This window comes from Hibiscus syriacus, unplaced genomic scaffold, assembly GCF_006381635.1.
Source record: "Hibiscus syriacus cultivar Baekdansim isolate YM2019G1 unplaced genomic scaffold, ASM638163v2 tig00117034_pilon, whole genome shotgun sequence".
NCBI classification, from domain to species: domain Eukaryota; kingdom Viridiplantae; phylum Streptophyta; class Magnoliopsida; order Malvales; family Malvaceae; genus Hibiscus; species Hibiscus syriacus.
Window position 1 is genome coordinate 9,190,202 of NW_024063533.1, and position 27,322 is coordinate 9,217,523.

The 27,322-nt window shown below is 34.7% G+C and overlaps 1 pseudogene; it reads left to right on the forward strand.

Moving 5' to 3' along the window:
- Positions 1-576: 576 nt before the first annotated feature.
- LOC120196544 lies at positions 577-3,680 on the forward strand (annotated as a pseudogene).
- Positions 3,681-27,322: the final 23,642 nt, after the last annotated feature.

The window sequence follows — 27,322 nt, forward strand, 5'->3', positions numbered from 1 at the left end:
TTCCACAAAACAGCTCAAGCTGAAGTCTAAATACATGAAGGCTGTCATTAAAGGGACCTTCCACTTGCATCTTCCGAAATCGTTCTTACTCTCTAGAGAATCCATGGAAGACGCCATTATCATCAAGCTTAATATTCTGACCAAAAACGCGAGTTTTCTTCAATGAATGGCAATAAGGATCCATAATCCTTTATGTTTGAAAGGTTTTCACGTAATATGATGATTTCAAGGGGTAAGGTTTCGAGTTGATTCCATTTGGAGCTGGTTGAAGAAGCAACCAGTTTCTTAGCCGGTTTGCTCACAAAAAAATCCAACAATCTGAGTCAGATTATTAATAATATCTTCAAATTTGTAGTTTCCAACATCAAGAGAACACGTTCACTTCGTTCGGTGCGGTTTTCCTTGTATGCATGCATGTTAATATGTCGTCACATCCATTCCTGGTTAAACTGGTATGCTATATAATGGACGATTGCCATTGCCACTGAACATTCAATATCTGCAATAATCTCAGCATTTTCTGTCATGGGAAGTAACGAAGATGTTATGATCACTGTTGAACCTGGTTTTAAAGGTGGTTCGTTCATGGTAAGGGGAACGGCTGTTTTAACTAACGTTCCAGGTAACATCATGGTTACACCGAGCACCAACGGTTCGGTTTTCGTTGGAGCCACTGCAACCAGTTCATGTTCTCGTCAAGTTTTCAACCTCGGAATCCTACAGTACGTACCTGCTGTTCTTTGTATGTCATTTTTTTAGAGTAACTAATTGCATTAACGGATTGAATTGTGTTTATCTTACATTTTGATGTGTATATGGTATATTGCAGGGTGCACCGATTGGTGTGTCTCTTCCGGTTCAAGATCTGGTGGATGATACCATGTTTCGGAACATCAGGCAGTGATATTCCGGCAGAAACTCAAATGCTTCTCCTGGAAATAAGGAATCAAGAGACAAACATCCAAGAAACTGACAACAATTTCTATGTTTTGATACTACCTGTATTGGATGGTCAGTTTCCGACAACTTTGCAAGGGACACCAGACAACGAAATACTGTTTTGCATTGAAAGCGGGCGATTAGCCCTCTTGTTTATTTACTTTTTTTCCGAGTTCAATATCGAACTTCTTCGTTGTTCTTTAACTCTGTAGATTATCCATTGTTTCAGGAGATCCTGATCTTCAAACCACCAAGATAAACGAACCAGTTTTTGTAAACCCGGGGAACAACCCATTTAAGCTCATCAGGAATTCTATCAAGTATGTGTGTGCATAGGATCAGGGATTTAAATTACGATTGTAGATGTGTTTTCGATCAACCCAGACTACAAATATGAATTTTAGACAAGTGAGTTGATTTCTGATGTTTTGAATTGCTTGTAGGATATTGGAGAAACATATGGGTACCTTCAAGCACATTGATAACAATCAGGTAAAAGAACCAAGAATCCATGTTTTCCCATGAAAGTTTCATGTTTGACAACTTCCATTGATGAAAATCTCTAATTTTATTTATTTATTACAGAAGCCTGAACATATAGATTTGTTTGGATGGTACACCTGGGATGCATTTTATTGTAATCTTGATCCTCAAGGAATACAAGATGGACTTGAACAGTAATAAAAACAAGTGTCTGTAGAATTTAATTTGGCTTCAATTTCTTCATGATCATGTTCTTTGTTTAATGATTTTTGGTTCTATCTGTAGTTTCTCAAGTGGAGGTTGTCCTCCAAAATTTTTAACCATTGATGAAGGATGGCGAAATATTTTTCCTAGCTATGAGGACAACACAACAGGGTAAGACAATTTATTTAACAAGTTTCACCATGAAAATCTGCTTATCATTTTCTCGGACTCCTCATTTTTCTTAGAATAATCAGTGTATTGGACATGATATGTTTGGATACACATACATACATGTATCCGACTCCCTCTGTATCCGTATAACGTAGGTTTTGCATCAGTGGATTAACTCATTCCATCTGTTGGTTGAAGGAAATTGACAAGATTACTTAATTTTGAAGAAAATGCAAAATTCAAGGGTTCAAGCTTAGTAAACACTCAGAGATTTCATCAAATGTATCAAGCAGAAATATGGATTGAAGTGAGCTTTTTTTTTTTCCTTTTGAAATCACTACCTGTATAGGTTGTTCTTATTATTCATAACAGTAACGCTAACAATTGCAGATATGTATACATGTGGCATGCTCTGGTTGGCTACTGGGGAGGGGTTCTTCCAGAATCTGAAGTGATGAAAAATTACAACCCCAAAATTCAACATGTGGTTCAGTCTCCTGGTAATTTGGCCCATGTTGTATGTTCAACCCTCGACAACATACAGGAAAAGGGAATTGGGCTAATTGATCCATCGAAAATCCGCAATTTTTACAAGGATTATCATAGCTACCAAGCAAGTTGTGGTGTTGATGGTGTCAAGGTGGATGTTCAGAGTGTGTTAGGAGCTCCTCGGTGCTGGCTATGGCAGTCGAGTCTCACTGACTAGACAATATCTAGGAGCCCTTGAGGATTCAGTTATTGAAAACTTCAAAGCCAACAACTTAGTTTGCTCCATAAGTCTGAATACTGACTTCTTATACAGGTTTGCCAAAAGCACAAATGCAAATTTTGTTATGATATAGCAAAATGAAGGGGGAAAAATCTGGTTTTTATGGTGAAAATTTTGGTTGCTTTCAGTGCAAGGAAGGCTGCTGCAGCTAGAGCAACTGAAGATTTCATGCCAAATGAGCCGACATTTCAGACATTACATGTTGCTGCTGCTGCTTTTAACTCCCTTCTTATTGGAGGGATCCTTGTACCGGATTGGGATACGTTTTACGTAGGTTCTTATGCATTTGCACGAACACCTTTTATCAATAAACCATGAACTATCTATGCATGATGCATATACATATAAATTTCCAATCCCTTTGAATGAATATGAACACCTGAAATGCTTGTAACACATAAAACCGAGAGTTCTTGATGATGGACATGAGATTCTCATTACAGAGCGATCATATTACCGCAGAGTTCCACGGTGCAGCGAGAGCCTTGAGTGGTTCTGCGGTGTACGTAAGGTATGCCACTTCTACTAAATACCAAATTCATATACATCACTATATATTTTTTGTCCGAATGTCCGGGATTTTCGTTCCTTCATCGACAAGCCAGGCAGTCATGGTTTTGACATCATTAAGAAGCTAGTTTTGCCTGATGGCTCTATCCATAGAGCTCGATACGCCGGCTGACCGACTGAGAACTGTTTATTCAATGACCCCGTCACAGATGGAAAAAGGTTAAGCACTTACATAGAAGAATTTTCGTTGAATTCTTCAAGAATATATCAATGTCACCCTTCAGGCTTTTGATTTCAATTGTTTTCTCATGGCATTTGCTGATACTGTTGCAGTCTATTGAAAATTTGGAACTTGAACAAGTTATCAGGGACCATAGGTGTTTTTAACTGCCAAAGAGCTGGAATTTGGCCTCCGATTAAAGGTAGTATATATAAGCCAGTTCCCGGATCAGGAAAGCCGATCACTGGATCTGTCAGTGCAGGAGATGTTGATGCAGTTGAAGAGGTTGCCGGTGCGAATTGGGGAGGACATTGTTCTGTATACGCATGCCTTTCAGTTAAATCATTTTTAAGACCCTCTTGGCATATTTTTGTTCGCCTTTAGGTTCTCTTCATTTTCTCCAAAATACAAGTTTTGAACGTCGATAAAATCTATAATCGTTGGTACATATTTATAATGTACAATGTTATAATAATATATGACATAAATTAAGTAACCAATTATGTTATAAAGTCAAAAGGTATTAGAAGTATCATAGAAATAAAAATATAGATACTATTAAAGTTGTATTTATAATTTGATGAGGGCAAAATTATAAGTAAAAACAAAAACTAATTTTTAAATCAACTATATAAAATGTTATGGTACTCAATAAATTGATCATCTCATATTTTCTCTTATCCCGTCACAAACTATATATTCAAGAGAACTCTATATTCTTGGAAGATCACAATCAAAGAAAAATTTAAAGATTTCAATATATTAATTAATCATATAAAGAAATAGATCATCTCGTATTATAAATATCGTAGGTTCCCTCAAGACAATGCTAAAGGATGCAAAATTTCAAGTGGCCTTGGAGCATTTGAAATGTGAAGTCTTCACTGTTTCTCCTATCAGAGTCAGTATTTCTCCATAGTTTATGTTTCCTGTCTTAGACAACAAAGAAATGAAGTATGAATCCAACAGGATCTCCGGTTTGCTCCGATCGGATTGCTCGACACGTACAACTCAGGAGGAGCACTTGAAGATATCGCATTCGACGACGATTTGTCGGAATGTAAGATAAAGGTTTGAATCAGAGGATGTGGACGTTTCGGGGTGTATTCGAATATGAAACAGAAATCTTGTAATGTGAACCAGAAAGATGAGAAGTTCATATACAATCCCAAAGATGGACTAGTAACACTCGAGATTCAAGGTGCCTGCAACTGGAAAGAAATAGTTTTTGTGTACTGAGATTAGTGATTTGCCAATCTGCTGCAGCCAGAAGCTTCATCAAGAATGGCCATGGTGGCCAATTTTCAATGAAAAAGAAAGTCCTGGTTTAGCTGACAAATATAATATCATGTAAGCTTTGTTTTCTTTCAAGGGCAATGGAATATCAGTTTCTTACTTTTGTTGTTGATGTTTATGTGATCTATCTCATTGACAATTTTTTACAAGATAGAATTCGTTAATTTTATTAAAAATAAAAAATATATATTAAATTATAATAAAAGTTTACAATCAAAATCGTAAACTAAAATAAATAATAAGAATATTTTCTTATAATCATTAACACAAGAAAATAGTCATTTAAGATCATACAAGGACCATATAAGAAAAAAATTAAAAACCTAATCAAATAAACACGAATAAAAAGTAGATATGAACAGATCTGACTGTATCGACAAACGAATCATAAAAGGAGTTCAAACCATTGAAAGACCACAAAAAAATCATAAATCATAATTGAGCAATGTAAGAAAACTTCCACTAACGTAAATCACGTATCTAAATCCAATTCGAGGGTCCAAAGCAGGGAATATCAGCATAATAACAAATAAGTGTCATCTTAATGAGCCGTGGTGATGTCAAATTCAACACTGAAAATGATAAACGAAAATAACAGTCCAACAATCGAGAACTTGCCAAAAGGCATAGGAAATATGCCATTAAGACAGAAGAAAACGTCTCATAAAGATAGAGTTATTAAAAATTAAAAAAAACTGATATAATAAAATAAAGGAAACAATGAACGTCGGTAATCGATGACCAACACTGGAGTTGGTGTCATCGTTAATCACGAAAACGATGAAGAAGAAAAACATACTTATAAATTAAGTACGCATCATGAATTAAGTATGCCTTTACAACGGATATTACGGTAAAGGAACTTAAATATTTTAGTATATTTATATATTCACATATGTATATTATAAAATCAAGTATATCTCATTCAAAATTCTATTATTAATATACCATTTAATACTTGATGTGACATAAGTATTAACAAACCAACATATTATAATAAATAATCACATCATTTGATCATGGACAATAACAATTATATTCTTTAATTGTATTAATCTAATAAATGAGAAATTCATAAAATATGTAACATCCCAATCATCGGGTCAGTGGTCAAATTGTATGAATTCTAAACTCAGTGTTTGAATTTGAAAAAATCAGTAAACTCAAGGATTTATAGTAGAATTTATGTGTAGGGCTTAATGGAAATTTTGGTTGAGGGCAATATGGTCTTTTTCAAGAGGGATTTTATCTTCCTTTTTAAGGGAGATGTGCTCGTGGGTTTTGGGAGTATCTCGAAACTCCTTCCTTGCTCTTTCTTCTTCTACGCGAGCTTCCTCTCTAAAGGTAAGATTCTGAAATCTATGGTTTTCCTTTAATTTTTGGTTTGATTTTGGAAGTGGGAAGGTGGTATAAGATTAAGGAAAGCTTATATAGGATTAAAACATCAAAAAGAAGTGATTTACGCATTGATTTGTAAAAATGGGTTTAGAAATGAAATTTTGATATGGAGTAGTTTTTGAAGTTTTAATGAGATATTTAACTTGTCAATAGGCTAATTAAAGGTTTAGGAGTATTAGAATTGCATAAGAGCTTGGTTGAAAATATGGTATGATTTTTAGAGATAAGTGTTTTAGCAAGAGTTTGGTATGTTTGGGAGTAGTAAATGGGTACAAGTTGGTTTGGATGTATCAAGGTGAGTTCAAAGGCTTAAGGTATGTGTATATGAGAGATTTGGGAGGATTTTTGGGTGATTTTCGGAGTGAAAATGGCAATTATGGGCTTCGAGTATCGGTACCATTAGAACAGTACCGATACTTCAAGAGCAAAATCTGTGAAATTATTAAGGGTAGTATCGATACCTGTTGAGGTATCGATACTGTAAGGGTAGTATCGATACTGTAAGGGTAGTATCGATACCCTTGAAACATCGAATGTTATATCGGTATCAGTACCATGAGGAGGTATCGATATCCTTGAAGGGAAGTATCGATACTTCTAAACATGAAATGGAAATGTAGGGTTTCTTGCATTCTAAGGTATTATGATTTGATATAATCGATTCGAAGAATGATATTGATATTCAATTGTTTTGTATTGTGATTGATCGTATTCAATTTTCTGACGACTCGACATATTAAGTATCAAATCGAAAGGTGTTAAAGATTTGGATTAGAACTTATGTGAGATAAAAGGTGAGTGCAACTTCTCGGTTTTGTAATAGTATTGAGGAAGGTTTGCGATAAGCCAACCTCCGTATTTTTGATCGAAAACTTTATATTTATTTTCTTTTATATTTCAATGTTTTATTCCATTTACTTTATACTAGCTATGTTTTATGATCATATGAATATGGAAATGTGAACATTAAATCAGCAAATGTGAACTTTGAATCAGTGAATGTGAACATACTCTATGAGAGAGAAAATATGTGAATAAGAAACACTTTGAATAATGATTGAACAATATTATGTGATTAATAGCCCAAAGTATATGTATGAGGATTAGAGGTATAGTTGGCATGCCAAGAGTCGAGGGTTTTATGTGGTCCTTCGGGACAATCATGTGGTCCTTCGGGACAAATATGTGGCACTTCGGTGCAAACTTATGTGGCACTTCGATGTAAATTACAAGCTGTGGTGATAGCATTAGTGCACAACCTCATAGTACTCAAATACCTAGAGTTCTCAGTAGTATACCTTGAGCACTTGGAACAAAGACATACAAAGTGTATCTATTCATAAGTATACCTTTGATATGAAAATAAAGAAAGTTCTTTGTAAAACATTGTGAATAAAACAAATAAGATACATGTTACTAAGTTAGTACTGTTAGTATTGCCTCACTATCGACTTAGCGTGTGATTTTCTCACGCGTAGGTTTGAAGTGATCAGACGATTGAGTTGTGGAAGATATCATATCAACAAAAGATCAGATAAGGACAAATTAAATGTAGTTTTTTGTGTTAATTTTGTAAATTGTTGGCATGCATTAAGCGTTTAATTTGGAAATGCTCTGATCTATTTTGCAAACTCATATATTTTGATATCTATGTAAATTATTAAGATGGTATGTAAAAATGTATGTGAAATGATGATTTTATTAAAGAAGTTTATATCTTTTTATTTTGATTCAAAATTTTAATTTTGTCTCGAATTGTGTATTTCATATGTTTTGAAAAGTCAAATGTGACACCTCAGATTCGTATTCGGGTCGGGTACGGGTCAGGGGTGTTACATTTAATGGTATAATAGTTATGGTTTAAGTGGTTTTAAGTTCGAAATAAAGTCGTTTTGGTTTTAAAAAGAGTACATGCCAACTTTTAATAAAGTCTTTTTGATTTGATAAGGGATCAATATGTTATCCTTGCTAATGCCTTTAGTAATTTGATCTTAATATATGTCAAGCTTTGAAGGCTCCCGAACTGATGCGGGAGATATGATGGAGGAGAATAGTAACTCACATGCCTTGAGCAGGCAGGGTAAGGAACAGGCACAACTTGGAGTGCAAGTTTAAGATCAAGGGACTTTCTTTCAGACGTTGGATGCGATACTGATGCGTTTCCAACCGTCTGTCTCTTCATCCCCTAAAATTAATGTCCCTAAAGAGATGAAGAGTTTAGGAGCACATGAATTTAGGGGAGAAGCTTATGAAGGTTCGGTTGCCGCTGATATGTGGCTTAATGATTTGAAACTTATGCTTGAGAATCTTCATTGTTCTGGAATAGAGAAATTAGATGGTGTAGTCTCGTTATTAAGAGGTCAAGCCAAAATTTGGTGGTGGAATGTGACGATGAGAGCTTCAAGGGATCAAGTGACTTGGCATTTCTTCCTAGAGGAATTTAAGAACAAATACATAGGGGATCAGTTCATCCGGTATATGAATCAGGAATTTATGAATTTAAAACAAGGAAATCACATGGTGTATGAGTTTGAGTGAGAATTTAACAAATTGAGTCAATTTGCTGCCGAGATAGTTCCTACAGAGAAAGACTCTTGTGATTGGTTTGTGGAAGGGTTACGACCCCGAATAAAAGAATTATTATTGGCACTTAACCTCTCTTCTTTCCAAGAGCTAGTGAATCGAGCTAAAGCTTTGGAGCGAGCTTATAATGAAAGATTTACAGAGGAAAGGACACAATGGAATAAAAGATCTGGTGCGTCGTCCGATTTTTCGCAATCAAAGAATAATAGAGGTTCAAGTTCTCAACCTCAGACCAGAGCAAAATACGCAGTATCCTCCGGTAGAGGATCAAATCCAGGAAGAGCAAGACAATCTTATTCAGTGGAATCTGAAGTGGACAAGCCGAAACAATGTCAGCACTGTGTGAAGAACCATAGTGGAGTTTGCAGAAGGGTCTCCGAAGCTTGCTTTAAATGTGGAGAGGCAAGGTATTTTATTTAAGACTGCCCAATGATGACCGGAGAGCCTGCCCAAACAGGTAGATCTATGGCTACACCGATGAGAGGTAGAGGAAGAAATCAATCTGAGTTGACTACTCAACCTAAAGTACACTCTACCACTTGGGTGTACAACCTGAAGACCAGTGAAGCTTTTGATGATCCGTAAATCATTGTAGGTACTTTTTAGATAGCTGGTAAATCTATTTTAGTTTTGATTGATTCGGGATCTAATTATTCCTATGTCAGTAGTAAACTGGTTAAAGATTTGAGCATTCCATTAGAACCTATTCGTAGTGAGATGATTATGATGAATCCATTAGGAAATACTGCTCGGGTGAGACAAGTCTGTAAAGGGTGTCCCATAAGAATTCAAGGAATTGAATTCCCTGCTAATCTAATGTAATTACCGTTTGATGAATTTGAGGTTATTCTTGGGATGGATTAGCTTTATCATTATTATGCCAACGTGGATTGCCGACTTAAGCGAGTTCAGTTAACAAGTCTTGAGGGATTGGAAGTTAGTGTGATCAGGGAAAGAATCCCTCCTTTAGCTAATGTGATATCGGTGATGTCAGGTCTGAAGTTAATACTGCAAGGATGTTAAGCGTACATTGCTAATGTAATCGATACAAGAGTTAAATAAAGGAATCTTGAAGATATTCCGATAGTTAGAGAGTTTCCAGAAGTATTTCCGGATGATTTGCCTGGTTTACCTCCAAATAGGGAGGTTGAGTTTCAGATTGAGGTGATGTCTGAATCAACACCGATTTCAATGGATCCTTACAGGATGTCCCAGAAGGAATTGAAAGAGTTAAAGGCTTAGTTGCAGGAGCTTTTAGATAAAGGATTCATTAGACCTAGTGTGACACCTTGGGGTGCTCCAGTGTTATTCGTAAAGAAAAAAGATGGTTTGATGCACCTTTGTATAGATTATCGTCAGCTTAACAAAGTGACCATGAAGAACAATTATCCTCTTCCAAGGATAGACGGTTTATTTGATCAACTCAAGGGAGCAGCCACGTTTTCAAAGATCTATTTACGTTCAGGGTATCATCAGCTGAAAATTCAAGAAAAAGATGTTCCAAAAACACCGTTTAGGACTCGGTATGGTCATTATGAGTTTGTTGTAATGCCATTCGGGTTAACTAATGCACCTGCAACGTTCATGGACTTGATGAATATATTTTTCAACCATACCTTGATCATTTCATGGTCGTCTTTATCGATGACATCTTAGTGTATTCAATGTCAATGGTGGAGCATGATGTCTATCTTCGTGTGGTTCTTCAAACGTTGCGAGATAAGAAGCTTTATACAAAGTTCTCAAAGTGTGAGTTTTGGTTGTCTGAAGTGACATTTATGGGACATGTGGTTTCTGCTGAGGGAATTTGGGTAGATCCTCATAAAGTTAAAGTTGTGTTAGAATGGGAGATTCCAAGGTTATTATCGGAGGTTTGTCAAAAACTTTTCGATGATATCTCTGCCTTTAACCAAATTGTTAAGAAAAGATGTACATTTTGAATGGACTCCTGATTACCAGAAGAGCTTTGAAACATTGAAGAAAGTTCTGACTAAAGCTCCGGTGTTGGTGCAACTGAAATCAGACAAGGATTTCACAATTTTTAGCGACATTTCCCATAATGGTTTAGGATGTGTTTTAATGCAAGATGTAAAATTAGTTGCTTATGCTACAAGACAACTTAAGCCTCATGAAAAGAATTATCCGACGCATGATATGGAGTTAGCAGCTGTGGTTTTTTTATTGAAAATTTGGAGGCACTATTTGTATGGTGAACGTTGCCACATTTTCACCGATCATAAAAGTTTGAAGTATTTGCTGACGTAGAAGGAATTAAATTTGAGGCAAAGAAGATGGATGGAATTTCTTAAAGACTATGATGTAATCATTTATTACTATCCCGAGAAAGCTAATGTAATAGCGGACGCTCTTAGTTATAAGACTTTTACCGCTTTGATAGTTTGGATGCTCGAATTGTGTTAAAGTAAAATGGTTCATTGACGGCTGAGTTAATGTTGAAGTCATTATTGTTAGAGCGGATTAAGGAGTTGCAAAAGAAATATGATAAGTGTTTGAATTGGTTCGAGCAAGTAAAGAAATGTGGACTCAAGGACTTCGAGGTTAAGTTAAATGGGTGTTTATACTTTAAAAATCGAGTGTGTGTTCCTAATATTGACGAGTTAAAAAGAGATATATTGTATGAAGCACACTGTAATCCTTTAACAATGTACCCAGTAGGAAACAAGATGTATCAAGATTTGAAAGAGCGTTTTTGGTGGCCAGGTATTAAGAGAGATATTAGGGAATTTGTATCAAAGTGCCTAAATTGTCAACAAGTAAAAGCTGAGCATCAGGTGCCTTCGGGTTTGTTGCAACCCATCTCAATTCCTCAGTGTAAATGGAAAAACATTACGATGGATTTCATAACGGGTTTGCCTTTATCGCCGGGTAAAAAGGATTCGATTTGGGTATTTGTGGATTGCCTTACAAAGACTACACATTTCATTCATGTGCGAACAGATTTGTCTATGGTGACATCATTAGTGCACAAACTCATAGTACTCAAATACCTAGAGTTCTCAGTAGTATACCTTGGGCACTTGGAACAAAGACATACAAAGTGTAACTATTCATAAGTATACCTTTGATATGAAAATAAAGAAAGTTGTTTGTAAAACATTGTGAATAAAACAAATAAGATATATGTTACTAAGTTAGCACTGTTAGTATTGCCTCACTAAGTCATCAACTTAGCGTGCGATTTTCTCACTCGTAGGTTTGAAGAGATCAGACGATTGAGTTGTGGAAGATAGCATATCAACAGAAGATCAGATTAGGACAAATTAAATGTAGGTTTTTGTGTTAATTTTGTAAATTGTTGGCATGTATTAAGCGCTTAATTTGGAAATGCTCTGATCTATTTTGTAAACTCATATATTTTGATATCTACGTAAATTATTAAGATGGTATGTAAAAATGTATGTGAAATGATGATTTTATTAAAGAAGTTTATATATTTGTATTTTGATACAAAATTTTAATTTTGTTCCGAATTGTGTATTTCATATGTTTTGAAAAATCAAATATGACACCTTAGATTCGTATTCGGGTCGGGTACGGGGTCAGGGGTGTTACAAAATTTATATTATAAAATATCAATTAGTGTAGTGAGAGATCAATAAATTTCAAGAAATTGTCTTTTGAATCAAGCATATAAACTTTTTATCCATGAAATTTTTTTTGATACATTTGGAGTAAATACAATGCAGTATTTGTTTAAAGACTCTCAATCAATTAACTATGAACGCTTATACCCCTTGGTGCTTGAATTTGTAACATCTATGGAGAATAACAAGTCCCTTAACCACTGAGGTCAATTGGTTTGGGCTTATCCATGAACAATTTGAAACATATAATGATTCCCAATTGTGAAAAAGAATATGCAAGGATATATGTAATGAAAAATAACTGTAATCTACTCCAAATTAAAAAGATGGAGGAACATATTTTCATAGTTCAACTGTCAATTTCAAGAACTGAAATGAAAATTTTGATAGAATTTGAGATTACAAAAAGAAGGAAAGTTTCAAGCATTATAGAATTTTATTCAAAGATTTCGACTGTTTGGATGGAACAACTTTCTTTATTACTTAGTTTTGTTTATTATTTTTGAATAGATATTATTTTATATTTATCTCAATTAATCAATATATATATATATACACGGATGATAAACAAATAAAATTCAAAATGCACTAACCTTTGGTGTTTAATAAAAACACTCATTTTTCGATCAATAATCGATCGTTGTTCGATCATCAACCAATCATTGTTTAATGGTTTGTCCTTGGATTTCTTGATTTATTTTTAATCAAAATCATCTGAGCGAATTCATGTTGACAATGTGTTATAAAATAAAATAAATGACACAATAAAAAGAAGAAATATGAGAATAAGGAGAGATATTTTTATTATTTTCTAAATATGATTTGTGTAATGTTTTATCTAATCTGTACATTTATAGATGAGTTAGGATCCACTTACATAATATAAAACTCTTTAGTTTTACACATATTTAAGACTATTGGACGAGAGAAAATAGATGACAAAGATTAATCCATTATTTTTTTCCAGGAATATATTCTCATTTCATACTGTTAATCTCAACCATATATTTTCACTCGTCTAACAATCCTAAATTTGTGTAAAACTAAAAGAATTTTACATTGTGTAACAAGATTCTATCCCTTTATAGATATAAAGAGTAGATTTCATATAAAATTCTAATCCTAATTGACATTAAAAATCTTAATAATAAATTGACAAAGTCCTAATTAAACATAATACTTTTATCATAATATACATCTATATAAATAAATAATCATAACAATTCTAAAATTTTAAGATTTTTTATTTATTTTTAAAATATGTTTTTCAAAATTTAGTTATATATATATTTTTAAAAAGTTAACTGAAAATGATTAAAATGATAGATGTAATAAAAATATAGGGAGTTAAATTGATAAAAAAATTACTAAAATGAGAATCTCATAAATCAAAATAAATATTAAGAATTCAAGATCGGAAACAAATAGAATATGATATGTAAAAAAGGAGATTAATTTTTAGGGTAAAGTATACAAATGGTCCCCGACTATAGAACACTCTTTTATTGAGTCTCATGGCTATTAAAAATTATAAAATGGTTCTCCGACTATATGGCGATAATTTGTTGAGTCTCTCGACTATTAAAAGTTACAAAATGGTCACCCTACTATTCATATGTTTCAAACTCATCATTTTTCAGTAAAAGATTAATGGTCATATAAGCTGGATGTTAACATGTTGATTGAGATATGATAGTCGTTTAAGATTCTGAGTCATATTTTAGCATATCTCAATCAACATATTAACGTCCATCTCAGATTGTTATCAATCTTTTAACGAAAAATGATGAGTTTGGAATATATGAATAGTTGGATGACCATTTGTAACTTTTAATAGCCGAATGACTCAATAAAGCAACAACCTATAGTTGAAGAATCATTTTATAACTTTTAATAGTCGAAATACTCAATAAAGAAATGCCCTATAAATTCACCGTGTCTCGAATGAAAAATGGACAAGTTCTACTAATGGAGATAGTGAAAATATCGGCAAATTCAGCCTAATAATCCAGGGGGCTAATTAATTAGCCCATTAGGGCATCCTGATTTTTATTTTAGAATTTACAATAATTACCATAGTGTCGAGGTAACTCGTCACACCGGCATGACTACTTCCAAAATTTATTATTATTTAATGTCCCCAGGTATACCGGCCCTGTTGGGCAAAATTGTTTACTATATCCACAGGGACTCGTCATACGGGCATGATGAGTCACATTAAAATATTATTTTTAGATTAAAATAATATTTTTAAATAAATAGTAATAATATTTTAAAGGAGTACGAAACTTGTCACGCCCACATGATTAGTTCCATTTGAATTTTTGGATTTACTAGTCGTTAGGTGAATGTTGGGCAATAGAATTTTTTTTTTAAAATCCAATGAAACTAGTCACGTGGGTGTGACGAGTTTCAATGGTTATTTAGGGTTTTATAAGAATAAATAGGAGTGAGTTTATGGTGTTTATGTATGAGAAGTAAGAAAAAATTTAGACAATTAAATCATGGAGGTGTGGGAACAATTTGGATATGATTTGACTAATGATGTTTATAGGTTTAACTACTTTGAATCCGACGTCGACGATTCAGATTCAAGATCTTGTTCAGATGAGGAGTGGCAAAAGGAGGCAATAAAGTCCATACTTGAGGAACATAAGAATAAGACAATGAAAATCAAGAAGAATAAGAAGAAGAAGTATGAAGACTTACCAATCTAATGTAGCAAACGACTCGTAGAGAGGGGAGAAAAACTAAATATATTAGTATAGAATTTGAGAAGAAGAAGAAGAAAGAGAAATTTGAAGGCTTATTAATCCAACTTAGTAAACGAATTGTAGAGAAGTCTAAAAATGAAAATTATATATGTAAAAATGTTGATTTGTATGGTTTAAATTTATGTATGGATTTGTCTTTACTAGTTAAGTAATTATTGGATTAAGTAAAGTTATTTATGAATAGTTTTCAATTATGTAAGAATTAAAGTGAAAGTTGAAAATAAGGACGTAGAAAATACATAAACACAAAAAGAAGTATAATTAGAAACATACATAAACTTAGTTAAAAAAGTAAGTAAAAACACAAATAAGCATTGTTAAAAAAGTCCAACTAAAAACATAGTTAAAATAGTACAACTAAAAACACACATAAACTTAGTTAAAAGAGTACAACTAAAAAAATAACATAATTTTTTTTGAATATTTTATCGTCCAACTCGATATTAAGGAAGTGCGGACAATGCTTTCTGTTGTGCCCATCACCTTTGCAGTGGCCATAAAGCTTTGGTAAACCTGGCTCTTTTTTAGAATCATCCATATCAGTATGAATTCAGCTAAATTCAGGTTAACCCCTCAACTTATAAGTATTGGTGTAGACCAATATGTTTCATTTGGGAAATACTTAAACTCACAACTATAAATGTTACGCATTGTGTGCAGACTATAAGCCTATAACAGTCATCAGCATATAAGTATTGGTAAACATTAATGTGCATACATGCAGTGACAGCTTGAGCGCATGATAGGGAAGCGGTGGTGGGTTAATGAACGTTGTTCTTGTTGAAGAATCAAACCTAGAAAGCTCTAGACTCGATGAAGAACAATGGGGAATGGATTGGGGAAGGTGGCGGCAGCAAGTAGGGTTCCTAGAGTTTCTTTTAGGTGCTGGAAACAAGGTAAGAAACAAGATTAAAACAAGATAAAGAAAAGATAAAGAAATTGCAAATAAAATAAGATAACCAAGAAATCAAATGATCTCCCTTATAAAGGTGAACGGTAAAGATGATTGATGACGTGGATGGATATGTGGAAAATCGATGGATAATGTCCTATGGAGCCCTCCTAGTCGCAATGAAAAGGAAATCACGATAATATGGCTCTAACCAACCCACCTAGTTGCAATGAAAAGGCAAATTGGAGTGTGAAGATTAATCTCCCTCACAAGAACTTGAAAGAACTCTAGGAGAAGAAGCTTTGAAGGCACAAGGCAATCAACACTTGCAAAAACGAACTCACGTTGTATTATTAATCAAAGAAATTTTCATTACAAAGTTGAATGAAGCCTCCTTTATATAGGGACTGACTTCTAAAGGTCCTAAATAACTAAAGAATAAAATAATAATAAACTAATAATGTCTTAACTCTAATTCCTAATAAACTAATAATAACTAAAACTATTGTTTTAACCCAACCTTAATTCCTAATAAAATAATAAATCTGATCCTAATTAATCATCCTATAATAAATTATATCACAAATAATCAATATAAATATTGAAAATTCGTAATATTTACAAAATCTCGTATTAATCTCGTATTAGATTTCCTGCATGCACCGCCTTCAGTAAAATGGCCATATCTTGAGTTTCCGATATCGGATTGATGTGATTCAAAAACCGTTGAAAATATAAGAGATAGAAGGTTGTATCTTCAGAAGATGTGTTGACCAAATAAGATAAGGATACCATTCAAAAAGTCGTCGCAAGTGTGCCACCGTTCTGGTCTTCTTTTCCAAGGCTTGGATGAGTGGATCATTTGGAAGAGTTATTACTTTTTCCTTTGATGTGAGCCTTGTGATGCATGTATCATTCTCCCTTTCTTCAAAAAGATTCGTCCTTGAATCTGAAACATTAAAGGGAGCAATATTAGAATCGTTTAATGATTCATTAACATTATGCTTACCGAATAGATATGCTTTGTATCTTCGAGACTTTGTTCTTCTAATAGGTTCGAGTAGAAACATTAGTCCAAAGAAGCATGTATTATGGACTCTGGTGCATGTATCATTCCCCCACTCCTCAAAAGGATTCATCCTCGAATCTTTGGACTCCCATAAATCGTGACTCTTCATTGATATGACATGGTGATTAGGGCTTTCAGGTGGTAACCCGTCAGGAGGGTCACCTAGCACTATTCGACAACTCTTGGCGATAGAAGATGGTGTGGACCAGTCTCGTGTTGCTTTTATGTTCTCATCATTTATATGGATTCCCTGTGCATGAACTAGAAACCATGTGGAGTTGTTCAAGTCATGTTTCGTCGTTAAGATGGCATCACGACTAAGGCTTTCCTGGATGTAGCCTTTTTGTAACAAATCCAACTCTTTGGTTTCTTCGAGATTGTATGTTTGACGAGATATGATGGAACCTTGAATTAGATTGGTTTGGTGTTATTTTCCTCTTTTCAGTGGTAGCTCGTTAGGTAGATCACCTAATACTTCTCAAAAATCCTGTAAAAGAGATGAAAACATACTAGGCAGATCCTTGTTAATGTTAGAAATCGAAACAATTGATTCCTTAAAGCGAACAAGGATGCATGACTGTTTGTAAAGAATGTTCTCTCTCAATTCTTTTATGCTCACACATAGATTTTGAGTCACTCTTTTATTCTCATATTTAGGTTCACTCACCTCCCATGGGTCATTATTCTTTTGGCTTTTGTAACTAGTGACCTCTTTTTCTTTTGCCTCTTTCTCAACTTTTCCTTTTTTTGCTTTCCCTACCTCCTCACAAATTATCATTTGATCTTTAGCGACTGGAAGTGTGCCATTCTTTGCTGGTCATTCTTTCTCCTTGTTAGGTTTGTCATCACTTGGCTTTTTTTAGAGAAGATGGAGTAGAAGATGAGGAAGGATTTAAAGGATTACATTGGTAAGAGGATGAAGTACCTTGGTAATGTTCACTGAATCGAGATCTCCTTTTGATTTGTGCTTCGATTGTCATTGCTTTCTTTAGTGTATCTTAAAGGTTTTCGTACCCTTGTAAATCAAGAAGATCAATGATGTTTGAGTTTAAGCCGACGATGAATCTTGACACTATGACCTCTTCTTTTTCGGTTATGTTACACCTATTGTGTAAGGACTGCATCTCTTTATAGTACTCTTTAACTGAACTTCTACCTTGTCAAAGTTGGTATAGTCATAGTTTAACTTCTCGTGTATAATGTGTCGGTAGGAATCGCTTCCTCATGGTTTGTTTGAGGTCAATCCAAGAAATGATTGTTGGAATTTGGAAGTTCTAGATCTTTTTCATTGTTTGCATCCACCATGTTCGAGCATATCCTTCGAATTGCATGGTGATGAGGTGAACTTATTTAGCTTGGGGGCAGTCATGGTATACGAACATGAGATCAACTTTTCCTTACCATTCGATGTACTTGTTTGGATCATTGTCTCCTTTGAAAGATGGGATCGTGAACTTTGGTTTTGCAAAGAGTTCGAGTGCTTGGAAATGTGGTTGTTCTTGCCCGGGTACCAAAAGTTCAACATTGTTTGGTTTTGGATTCTGGTTTGGTAGATCCAGTTGTGGTTCTTATCGTTCTCTCACGATTTCATCAAATCTTTCAACTTCAGTCGTGAGTCCGGCAAGTGCGGCTAAGATAGTCGTAAGTGTCTTGTTGTTATTGTCGCCCATCCTAAAATCATAACACTCAAAAGAAAATTTTAAAGTAAAATAAAAATAAAAGAAAATAAATTCAACAAAGCAAGAAACCTCACAAGTCACTCCAAGAAAGTAACTCAACGAGAGGCAAGTAAGCCGATCTTTTACTCTTTAAAACTCAGTTTACCAAGTAGTCTTCCACAATTCGTATAGGAGTTTGGTTACTAGCAAAGGCGATAAGAAAAACTTAAAAGCTCTAAGAGGCCAAACAAAGGTTAGACTCCAAGAGAACGAGAATGCAAAGAAGGAAGAAGTATGGAAACTCTTTAGTCCTACTAACACAAGAAAGATAATATGTTAGGTAATGCAAAAAAACAATAAAAGTAAAAACAAAAGAACCTAAATCACTAAGAGTCAAAGAAAAAAAAAAGAATCAACCCAGAAACCTAGAAAACGCTGGATCAACTTGAGCAACGTTTTTGAGGGGGTTACCGGTGTCCAAATATTATGGAAAATTCTTGAATGTCTTTCGATCCTTCAAGAAACCTCCTGTAAAATTTCAGAACAAAATACCTTCAGTAGTATCCAGTAGACTCTGTTGAACGGTAAGTCCTCAAACACTTTGTTTTTCTTGATTGCTTTGTTCGAAGGTGTTATTGATCTCCACAAATTCTGATTTTTTGTGTGAGTGATCTTGAATATATGAAGTTTTTATCTGGAAATTTTCACCATAAAATTCCTCCTGTAGAATTTTCAAGAAATTCGACAAGATTCTAGATTAAATCTGCCGATGAAACTTGAATGATGTATTTGAAGGCTCTAATGAACTCTGATTGGCGTGAATTTTGGATTGAAGATTACTCTAAGAATGAATATGATATGTGGATAAATTAGCCCTAAATTCTTTCGTTTGCTATTTTTTTTTAAAATTTGGCTTTTTCGTTGCCTTTTTTTAAAAATAACAAACTAACAAGAAGGCTTTGAATCTAAATTAAAATTAAATAAAAAGAACCTGAAACGATGAATCTTCTCTGAACTAGCTCCGTTGGGGTACCTTGACAATTTTTTGTGCAAGAACGAGCAAGATTGTTTGCTTCTTTCCAAAAATTGACCCCAATCTGATACCAATTGATAGGGAAGCGGTGGCGGGTTGCTCTTGTTGAAGAATCAAACCTAGAAAGCTCTAGACTCGATGAAGAACAATGATGAATGAATAGGGGAAGGTAGCGGCATCAAGTAGGGTTCTTAGAGTTTCTTTTAGGTGCTGGAAACAAGGTAAGAAACAAGATAAAGAAAATATAAAGGAATTGAAAATAAAATAAGATAACAAAGAAATCAAATAATCTCCCTTATGAAGGTGAACAGTAAAGATGATTGATGACGTGGATGGATATGTGGAAAATTGATGGATAATGTCCTTATCGAGCCCTCCTAGTCGCAATGAAAAGGCAAATTGGAGTGTGAAGATTAATCTCCCTCACAAGAACTTGAAAGAACTCTAGGAGAAGAAGCTTCGAAGGCACAAAGCAATCAGCACTTGCAAAAACGAATTGTCGTTGTATTATTAATGAAAGAAATTTTCATTACAAAGTTGAATGAAGCCTCCTTTATATAGGGGCTGAGTTCTAAAGGTCCTAAATAACTAAAGAATAAAATAATAATAAACTAATCATGTCTTAACTCTAATTCCTAATAAACTAATAATAACTAAAACTATTGTTTTAACCCAACCTTAATTCCTAATAAAATAATAAATCTGATCCTAAAAGATAATTAATCATCATATATTAAATTATATCACAAATAATCAATCTAAATATTGAAAATTCGTAATATTTACAAAATCCCATATTGGATTTCCTGCATGCACCGCCTTCAGTAAAATGGCCATATCTTGAGTTTCCGATATCGGATTGATGCGATTCAAAAACCTTTGGAAATATAAGAGACAAAAGGTTGTATCTCCAGAAGACATGTTGACCAAATAAGATCAGGATACCATTCAAAAAGTCATCGCAAGTATGCCACCGTTCTGGTCTTCTTTTCCAAGGCTTGGACTAGTGGATCAATTGGAAGAGTTATTACTTTTTCCTTTGATGTGAGCCTTGTGATGCATGCATCATCCTCCCTTTCTTCAAAAACATTTCTCCTTGAATCTAAAACATTAAAGGGAGCAATATTAGAATCGTTTAATGATTCATTAACAGTATGCTTACCGAATAGATATGCTTTGAATCTTCGAGACTTTGTTCTTCTAATAGGTTTGAGTAGAAATATTAGTCCAAAGAAGTATGTATTATGGACTCTGGTGCATGTATCATTCCCCCACTCCTCAAAAGGATTCATCCTCGAATCTTTGGACTCCCATAAATCGTGACTCTTCATTGATATGACATAGTGATTAGGGGTTTCAGGTGGTTACCCATCAGGAGGGTCACCTAGCACTATTCGACAACTCTTGGTGATAGAAGATGATGTGGGCCAGTCTCGTGTTGCTTTTATGTTCTCATCATTTATATGGATTCCCTGTGCATGAACTAGAAAGCATGTGGAGTTGTTCAAGTCATGTTTCGTCGTTAAGATGGCATCACGACTAAGGCTTTCCTGCATGTAGTCTTCTTGTAACAAATCCAACTATTTGGTTTCTTCGAGATTGTATGTTTGACGAGGTATGATGGAACCTTGAATTAGATTGGTTTGGTGTTGTTTTCCTCTTTTCAGTGGTAGATCGTTAGGTAGATCACCTAACACTTCTCGAAAATCCTGTAAAAGAGATGAAAACACACTAGGAAAATCCTTGTTAATGTTAGAAATCGAAACAATTGAGTCCTTAAAGCGAACAAGGATGCAAGACTGTTTGTAAAGAAGGTTCTCTCTCAATTCTTTTATGCTCACACATAGATTTTGAGTCAATCTTTTCTTCTCACATTTAGGTTCACTCACCTCCCATGGGTCATTATTCTTTTGGCTTTTGTAACTAGTGACCACTTTTGCTTTTGCCTCTTTCTCAACTTTTTATTTTTTTGCTTTCCCTACCTCCTCACAAATTATCATTTGATCTTTAGGGACTGTAAGTGTGCCATTCTTTGCTGGTCGTTCTTTCTCCTTGTTAGGTTTGTCATCACTTGGCTTTTTTAGAGAAGATGGAGTAGAAGATGAGGAAGGATTTAAAGGATTATCTTGGTAAGAGGATGAAGTACCTTGGTAATGTTCACTGAATCGAGATCTCCTTTGGATTTGTGCTTCGATTGTCATTGCTTTCTTTAGTGTATCTTAAAGGTTTTCGTACCCTTGTAAATCAAGAAGATCAATGATGTTTGAGTTTAAGCCGACGATGAATCTTGACACTGTGACCTCTTCTTTTTCGGTTATGTTAGCCCTATTGAGTAAGGACTGCATCTCCTTATAGTACTCTTCAACTGAACTTCTACCTTGTCGAAGTTGGTGTAGTAGTAGTTTAACTTCTCGTGTATAATGTGTCGGTAGAAATCGCTTCCTAATGGTTTGTTTGAGGTCAGTCCAAGAAGTGATTGTTAGAATTTGGAAGTTCTGGATCTTTCTCCTTGTTTGCATCCACCAAGTTCGAGCATAACCTTCGAATTGTATGGTGATGAGGTGAACTTGTTTAGCTTGGGGGAAGTCGTGGTATGCGAACATGAGATCAACTTTTCCTTCCCATTCGATGTACCTGTTTGGAACATTGCCTCCTTTGAAAGATGGGATCGTGAACTTTGGTTTTGCAAAGTGTTCGGGTGCTTGGAAATATGGTTGTTCTCGCCCGGGTACCAAAAGTTCAACATTGTTTGGTTTTGGATTCTGGTTTGGTAGATCCAGTTGTGGTTCTAGCCGTTCTCTCACGATTTCATCAAATCTTTCAACTTGAGTCGTGAGTTGGGCAAGTGCGGCTAAGATAGCCGTAAGTGTCCTGTTGTTATTGTCGCCCATCCTAAAATCATAACACTCAAAAGAAAATTTTAAAGTAAAATAAAAATAAAAGAAAATAAATTCAACAAAGCAAGAAACCTCACAAGTCACTCCAAGAAAGTAACTCAACGAGAGGCAAGTAATCCGATCTTGTACTATTTAAAACTCAGTTTACCAAGTAGTCTTCCACAATTTGTATTGGAGTTTGATTACTAGCAAAGGTGATAAGAAAAACTTAAAAGCTCTAAGAGGCCAAACAAAGGTTAAACTCCAAGAGAAAGAGAATGCAAAGAAGGAAGAAGTATGGAAACTCTTTAGTCCTACTAACACAAGAAAGATAATATGTTAGATAATGCAAAAAAAAAAAAATAAAATAAAAGGAAAAACAAAAGAACCTAAATCACTAAGAGTCAAAGAAAAAAAAAGAATCAACCCAGAAACCTAGAAAACGCTGGATCAACTTGAGCAACGTTTTTGAGGGGGTTACCGGTGTCCAAATATTTTGGAAAATTCTTGAATGTTTTTCGATGCGTCAAGAAACCTCCTATAAAATTTCAGAACCAAATACCTTCAGTAGTTCCAGTAGACTCTATTGAACGGTAAGTCCTCAAACACTCTGGTTTTCTTGATTGCTTTGTTCGAAGGTGTTATTGATCTCCAAAAATTCTAATTTTGTGTGTGAATGATCTTGAATATATGAAGTTTCAATCTGGAAATTTTCACCATGAAATTCCTCCTGTAGAATTTTCAAGAAATTCGACAAGATTCTAGATTGAATCTGCCGATGAAACTTGAATGATGTATTTGAAGGCTCTAATGAACTTTGATTGGCGTGAATTTTGGACTGGATATTACACTTAGGATGAATATGAGATGTGGATAAAATCAGCCCTAAATTCCTTTGTTTTCTATTTTTTTGAAAGTTTGGCTTTTTTTGTTGCCTTTTTTTTGAAAAAATAACAAACTAACAAGAAGGATTTGAATCTAAATTAAATAAAAAGAACCTGAAACGATGAATCTTCTCTGAACTAGCTCCGTTGGGGTACCTTGACGATTTTGTGTGCAAGAACGAGCAAGATTGTTTGCTTCTTTCCAAGAATCGACCCCAATCTGATACCAATTGATAGGGAAGCGGTGGCGGGTTGCTCTTGTTGAAGAATCAAACCTAGAAAGCTCTAGACTCGATGAAGAACAAGGATTAATGAATAGGGGAAGGTAGCGGCAACAAGTAGGGTTCTTAGAGTTTCTTTTAAGTGCTGGAAACAAGGTAAGAAACAAGATAAAGAAAATATAAAGGAATTGCAAATAAAATAAGATAACCAAGAAATCAAATGATCTCCCCTATGAAGGTGAACGGTAAAGATGATTGATGACGTGGATGGATATGTGGAAAATCAATGGATAATGTCCTATCAAGCCCTCCTAGTCGCAATGAAAAGGCAAACACGATAATATGGCTCTAACCAACCCTCCTAGTCGCAATGAAAAGACAAATTGGAGTGTGAAGATTAATCTCCCTCACAAGAACTTGAAAGAACTCTAGGAGAAGAAGCTTCGAAGGCACAAGGCAATCAGCACTTGCAAAAACGAACTCTCGTTGTATTATTAATCAAAGAAATTTTCATTACAAAGTTGAATGAAGCCTCCTTTATATAGGGGCTGAGTTCTAAAGGTCCTAAATAACTAAAGAATAAAATAATAATAAACTAATCATGTCTTAACTCTAATTCCTAATAAACTAATAATAAATAAAGCTATTGTTTTAACCCAACCTTAATTCCTAATAAAATAATAAATCTGATCCTAAAAGATAATTAATCATCCTATATTAAATTATATCACAAATAATCAATATAAATATTGAAAATTCGTAATATTTACAAAATCCCGTATTAATCCCGTATTGGATTTCCTGCATGCACCGCCTTTAGTAAAATAGCTATTTATTGAGTTTCCGATATCGGATTGATGCGATTCAAAAACTGTTGGAAATATAAGAGACAGAAGGTTGTATCTCTAGAAGACATGTTGACCAAATACGATGAGGATACCATTCAAAAAGTCGTCGCAAGTATGCCACTGTTCTGGTCTTCTTTTCCAAGGCTTGGACGAGTGGATCATTTGGAAGAGTTATTACTTTTTCCTTTGATGTGAGCCTTGTGATGCATGTATCATCCTCCCTTTCTTAAAAAAGATTCATCCTCGAATCTAAAACATTAAAGGGAGCAATATTAGAATCGTTTAATGATTCATTCACATTATGCTTACTGAATATATATGCTTTGAATCTTCGAGACTTTGTTCTTCTAATAGGTTCGAGTAGAAACATTAGTCCAAAGAAGCATGTATTATGGACTCTGGTGCATGTATCATTCCCCCACTCCTCAAAAGGATTCATCCTCAAATCTTTGGACTCCCATAAATCGTGACTCTTCATTGATATGACATAGTGATTAGGGCTTTCAGGTGGTAACCTGTCAGGAGGGTCACCTAGCACTATTCGACAACTCTTGGCGATAGAAGGTGTGGGGCCAGTCTCGTGTTGCTTTTATGTTCTCATCATTTATATGGATTCCCTGTGCACGAACTAGAAAGCATGTGGAGTTGTTCAAGTCATGTTTCGTCGTTAAGATGGCATCACGACTAAGGCTTTCCTGGATGTAGCCTTCCTGTAACAAATCCAACTCTTTGGTTTCTTCGAGATTGTATGTTTGACGAGGTATGATGGAACCTTGAATTAGATTGGTTTGGTGTTGTTTTTCTCTTTTCAGTGGTAGCTCGTTAGGTAGATCACCTAACACTTCTCAAAACTCCTGTAAAAGAGATGAAAACACACTAGGCAAATCTTTGCTAATGTTAGAAATCGAAACAATTGATTCCTTAAAGTGAACAAGGATGCAAGACTGTTTGTAAAGAAGGTTCTCTCTCAATTCTTTTATGCTCACACATAGATTTTGAGTCACTCTTTTCTTCTCACATTTAGGTTCACTCAATGGGTCATTATTCTTTTGGCTTTTGTAACTAGTGACCTCTTTTGCTTTTGCCTCTTTCTCAACCTTTTCTTTTTTTGCTTTCCCTACCTCCTCACAAATTATCATTTGATCTTTACGGACTGGAAGTGTGCCATTCTTTGCTGGTCGTTCTTTCTCCTTGTTAGGTTTGTCATCACTTGGCTTTTTTTTAGAGAAGATGGAGTAGAAGATGAGGAAGGATTTAAAGGATTACCTTGGTAAGAGGATGAAGTACCTTGGTAATGTTCATTGAATCGAGATCTCTTTTGGATTTGTGCTTCGATTGTCATTGCTTTCTTTAGTGTATCTTAAAGGTTTTCGTACCCTTGTAAATCAAGAAGATCAATAATGTTTGAGTTTAAGCCGACGATGAATCTTGACACTGTGACCTCTTCTTTTTCGGTTATATTAGACCTATTGAGTAAGGACTGCATCTCCTTATAGTACTCTTCAACTGAACTTCTACCTTGTCGAAGTTGGTGTAGTCGTATTTAACTTCTCGTGTAATGTGTCGGTAGGAATTGCTTCCTCATGGTTTGTTTGAGGTCAGTCCAAAAAGTGATTGTTGGAATTTGGAAGTTCTGTATCTTTTTCCTTGTTTGCATCCACCAAGTTTGAGCGTATCCTTCGAATTGCATGGTGATGAGGTGAACTTGTTTAGCTTGGGGGCAGTCATGGTATGCGAACATGAGATCAGCTTTTCCTTCCCATTCGATGTACTTGTTTGGATCATTGTCTCCTTTGAAAGATGGGATCGTGAACTTTGGTTTTGCAAAGAGTTCGGGTGCTTGGAAATGTGGTTGTTCTCGCCCGGGTACCAAAAGTTCAACATTGTTTGGTTTTGGATTCTGGTTTGGTAGATCCAGTTGTGGTTCTTGTCGTTCTCTCACGATTTCATCAAATCTTTCAACTTCAGTCGTGAGTCGGGCAAGTGCAGCTAAGATAGCCGTAAGTGTCTTGTTGTTATTGTCGCCCATCCTAAAATCATAACACTCAAAAGAAAATTTTAAAGTAAAATAAAAATAAAAGAAAATAAAATAAATTCAACAAAGCAAGAAACCTCACAAGTCACTCCAAGAAAGTAACTCAACGAGAGGCAAGTAAGCCGATCTTGTACTCTTTAAAACTCAGTTTACCAAGTAGTCTTGCACAATTCGTATTGGCGTTTGATTACTAGCAAAGGCGATAAGAAAAACTTAAAAGCTCTAAGAGGCCAAACAAATGTTAGACTCCAAGAGAACGAGAATGCAAAGAAGGAAGAAGTATGCAAACTCTTTAGTCCTACTAACACAAGAAAGATAATCTGTTAGATAATGCAAAAAAAACAATAAAAGGAAAAACAAAAGAACCTAAATCACTAAGAGCCAAAGAAAAAAAAAGAATCAACCCAGAAACCTAGAAAACGTTGGATCAACTTGAGCAACGTTTTTGAGGGGGTTATTGGTGTCCAAATATTTTGAAAAATTCTTGAATGTTTATCGATGCGTCAAGAAACCTCCTGTAAAATTTCAGAACCAAATACCTTCAGTAGTATCCAGTAGACTCTGTTGAACGGTAAGTCCTCAAACACTCTATTTTTCTTGATTGCTTTGTTCAAAGGTGTTATTGATCTCCAAAAATTCTGATTTTTTGTGTGAATGATATTGAATATATAAAGTTTCAATTTGGAAATTTTCACCATGAAATTCCTTCTGTAGAATTTTCAAGAAATTCGACAAGATTCTAGATTGAATCTACCAATGAAACTTGAATGATGTATTTGAAGGCTCTAATGAACTCTGATTGTATTGAATTTTGGACTGGAGATTACTCTTAGGATGAATATGAGAAGTGGATA